The sequence below is a fragment of the Saccoglossus kowalevskii genome, chromosome 18 (genome assembly GCF_978046115.1).
Source record: "Saccoglossus kowalevskii chromosome 18, keSacKowa6.1, whole genome shotgun sequence".
NCBI lineage: Eukaryota > Metazoa > Hemichordata > Enteropneusta > Harrimaniidae > Saccoglossus > Saccoglossus kowalevskii.
In genome coordinates, this window is record NC_140658.1 from 22,052,111 (window position 1) to 22,057,317 (window position 5,207).

Here is a 5,207-nt window from a genome sequence, read left to right on the forward strand (position 1 = left end):
CCTATTTGCGTGGCACCAATCATATCAGTATAGAAATCACTGCTAATATCAGTAGTAATGTATTTTTATTGTAAATTAGAATACATAGCTCTTCAAATCTAAACAAATATCACCGCACATAACAGTAAAATGTATTTTCAAATCTAAGAATAATATGAGGTTAGTACGAGGATACTGCAAAGTATTCACGAGGACAGTACAGCGGGACTTTCGACCGATGCACAGCGGAGGTTAATGCCCATGCGTACTATCTGGGTACATACTTTGCAGTATCCTCATAATAACGTTATTATTATACATCTATTACAGGAATTACATCACGGGAATGGCGAAATCCAAAACGTTTAGAACAGATGCAGCGAACCTTTACTGTGTGTGGTCCGGTAAAACCATTGGGGTAGCCATGTTTGCTTTTTATTATTAGAGAACGCCTACTCGCGTAATCGTTCCATAATTGGAATTCGCGTTTCCTAATATGGTAGAATGAAAATACCCCATCAAATACCGCAAAATTACGTCACGCTGTAACTTATGGGGTTACGGTTACAGATGTATAATAAAGCCTATTGGTCGTGGTGAAAGCATACATTACACTAGCATTCAGGGTTGTCGGTATAGACCTGCAACTACCTTCTGGTAAATCAGCAATTAATCACACATGTTAAAATCGGTAATGAGATATTCTGTAAAGATGCAATAATATTTCGAATTTTGCATTGAAAGTTGATGTGTACCTTGTGTTATGTAACATAAAATTAAATCTCTTTCTTGTCTCCCCCTTGTTTAAATCACGCTTTTTCGTTCTCTCACCGTCGTTAGCGATGTTTATAGCATTGTAAAGTGACAAGAACCCACCTAGTTGTGAACGCGTGAACTAAACATCAAATCAGTAACAGGAAATACATGACGTATTATCAGGCGCTTCAAAAAAACAGTGAACACATCTTTTTCTGCGTGTGTCACCCGCTATGTGTCAGTCTGAATCCCAGTCAAATGTTTTGTTTCTTTTGAGTGCAAACCCTGCTGTTTATATTGGACAATTGGCATTGTTGTCATCTGAGATCATTTTTGTTACAGAGTAATTGTATTTAGCAACAACTCATTTTATCTGCAAGAAATTACAATGTACTTTATGAAGGCTGCATATGTATATATACCTTACATGTAGGAGAATTGAATAATGCTGTAAAGGGATGAATTGATGACAGTAGAATTATAATTGTCATTTATGTCATACAGTCACACGCAAAAAACTACTACCGTAATTGTTTGTATTCACACGTAACGTTACGTTCAACGTTGATTACCTTTGATTGATATGATGCGATTCAAAACTAGATGTAACCAACTCAGTTATCACACTCATGGATTTTACAAGGCCAGCAATAGTCGTTTTCTCTAGAGAAAACATGAAACCTATGAAACATACTAGTTGTACATGTCGACAATACATCAATATCGAGCAATTTATAAAATAGCACAGAGGAAAGAATGTCTTACAATATTGAATGCAACTTTGAATGGCCTGGTACAATTAGAGAATGTGTTTTGTATCAGTCAAGCTTTTGAGCCTATATATCTAAGAATATATATATCCCATATTGTAAGTAGGTTGAGGACAATGTCGTTTTTGAAACATTTTACTCAATCGAAGAATATATTCTGTACACCCGTCTACGCATTTGTATTATCCTCGTATAGTATGTGACGTCATATTGGTTACGATCTTATTGGGTAACACTGCTGTACGGTACGCCAAGCGCAGAAGTGTGTGAATCTGTGGTCTGGTAATCAAAAACCTCGAATTTGTGAAATAACAAGAAACAACTTTTCAATTTCAACGGTTCCTGGAAGACAAGTAGATTCTAAAGATTAAAACATACACTATTCATTCGACTTATTCCGTATGGAATGAGCCGTCTCGTCGTGGTGAAATGAATGTCGTGAACTTTCATATTTTTTTCATCAAATATATTAAATATCAAATATCAGTGTGTTGATCTGTAAAAAAATAGGATTGAAATGAATTACTTGAATATAACCGGCACACCACGTGATAAAGTGGGTGACGTATGACATGTCAATATGACATAGTGAGACAACGGTATAGCAGTGCTTAAATTTTGTAGCCTTTATCTCGAATAACATATTTTATTATTTCTCGCTATTACTTATAGGAGAGTGTAACAGAGAATAACCAATATCATGTAAAATAATAATAATGTGATTTACGGATTAAAAGGATTTGGGGTCTGGTAGAGTTCACAAGAGAGTAGGTCAGTGACCTCGCCAACGATTGATCGGCCAGCAGTCTAGGGCAGAGAGATTATGAATGTACATATCATTGAGCTGACGAGGTAAATAAGAACAAGTAGCACATATATTGAAACCATTGAGATCAAAATTCCAATCTAATGTTCGGCTAATAATACTTCGTAAATCGTTAACGCATGACTCTGATATGTTTATGGGTAACCGCATGCCGAGTGCTATGTATGTGATTTGTAAATGACGCAACTGCAACATATTTGCTATTAATTCTGCTGTCAATTTTATTAATTGCTTAGATTCGACCCAGACATTTGGTTAATGCCGAAAACTGAGTATTTATAATAATGAGTATTTGATGTAACATTTGTTCTTGAACTGCCTTTCGTAGTGATTTTATAATACACCAGTATGAGTACAATGGTTTAACAGTCACTACAATTGATTTATTCATACAATTGTCACATGATTGTTCAAATAAAACACGTAAGATTGAGTAATTAGAATGTTGTCACAAAGTCAATTATCTTGAAGATACAGTTATGTAGTGTTTTATGTATCAACTATTGTGCTTTAATGTTTAATTTTAGTGTACTGGTTCTGATACACTATACACATTTTCTTCGCTTATTCCATGCCAAGACCGAGGCAAATAACAAAAATATCATTCCAATGCGATGCGTTTTTTTAGAATCAGCCCGGAGGGGTTGACGCAGTGTATCGTCAATAATTTAATTCAGTATCATCGATAATTTAACAAGGAAGTCCCCCGTGTCCCCATGTTTACCACGGAACTGGGGATTCATTAATGTTTAATAAGATATGGTATTCAAAGCCAATTGCATTGACTTAGCAACACTGATTTGAATAGACACACATTTTGTTAAATGATTCTATTAGAAATATTTATTGAAGAAGTGTTTATCATCGCAAAACTTTGAAAAGTGTTTTATGTTATGCAAAACACAATCTGAATAAAGATTATTGAAATTATTGATTATTGTGCTTGTGAACGAGTAACATTTTAAAATATGTTTCCAAATGATAACCTGGTAACAAAAAATAACAAAAATCAGTATCATTATCATTTTGGAAAGTGTTAATGAGCAAAATGTACCAAATGATGCGCTATAACAAATATCACATTTATTTATTTATTTATTTATTTATTTATTTATTTATTTATTTATTTATTTATTTATTTATTTATTTATTTATTTATTTATTTATTTATTTATTTATTTATTTGTTTGTTTGTTTATTTATTTATTTATTTATTTATTTATTTATTTATTTATTTATTTATTTATTTATTTATTTATTTATTTATTTATTTATTTATTACTAAATATATAAATTAATGAGGTAAGTTTGTATTTAAGAAAATAACGCACATATGAGCTTTGTAAAAAGTAATAACAATCGTATGAAGAAGTGTTTTAAAACTAATTGAGTCCTCGACTTATGTGCAGCTGAATAAGTGTGTTTATTAAAATTCAAAACTGTCGTGGAACTGTAGAAACAATACCCGATAGACGGTGACATTGACACTTAAAAACTAATGAGTGATGAACTTAAATAAAAACAATATCATCTTTAAACTCATTCTTCATTGATGTATCCAATCTCTTCCCCCGTGATGTATTGCTATCACGAATGCAGTCCCCCGAGCACATCAAATTCCTGTAAAAAAGTGGAACAAATAAAAAAATCATTAATTTTAGAGAAACATGGTCCCTAGAAATACATTTACTATATTCCATTCCCATTTATTCTATTTTATTCATCTTTCACTTTTATATTTGTCCAATGGGTTTATGCTTATTTTCACCACAAACACGGGTAGTGCGGTATTTTGAAAGTATATTTACCTAACCAGAGTTTTTCTGGCGCTGAAGACGATTGCACTGAATTAGTAATAATCCACATTTGCAAGACTAATTTCCAATATTAGCAAAATCATCTCGCCCACTGCAATCTTTTCTGTCCTCTGAGTTGGGAGTGTTGTCTAGTTTCTGATAAAGTTGTTTCCACAGGCGACAGTTTCGAACATTGAACGTCACTGTTGTTCTGACTTTATTTGCAACTTGCGAATACGAGTACTACATACAGTGCAATATCAGGGCTTTCTATAAAATAGCAATTTAATGCGCTATCCTTTCGTCAACCAGGTCCGGTCCAAGGCAGTTATGAATCTTAACCATGGTTCTCCAATATTAACATAACTCAATCTAGGCCAGTGAAATTGGCCTTTCTATTAATATGTAGCACATCCAGGGTAAGTATCGTCTTTGTTGGGTGAATCAATGCAAATAAATAACTTACATTGTTGCACAAGGCGGTATAAATATACACGTAATCACCCAAAGCATATTCGTTTGATATCGTGTCTATATATGCTAGAAGAGACTACCGATGAATAGATGAATAGTCATCTAATCACGTCTCATCTCATCAGTAGTGTGTTCAAGGCTGTTTTGTCGAACTAAATAATGAAATCACTCAATAAACAACTCCCAATGGTATAGGTATGTCATCGTCATTGCCGCCTCCACTACGCGATGGGAAAATGAACGGTAATACAACGTGATTACATTTTCTATAAAAGGAAAAGGGTACTGTATGCAAATGACATACAGCAGGGAAACTATATATAGTGCAGCTTGATATAGTAATGATATTAATTATTTTTGCGTTTGAGCTATTATATTATTCCACCCACGCACGTAGCCACGTTTATTACCGGATAAGGGAAATGCATGAACAACTTCGCTTCTTGATGTCGGTCAGGCAGTTCATATAGTAGAGCTTTATTTTATTCTAAATAAACTTTCAGTCTTTATTATTTTGATTGATTATCATTGAACCATGCGATTGGTTATTGTTTGTTTTAAATCGCAGCAGTAATAATGTAATTGTCGTGCAATGTGTTTCTATCA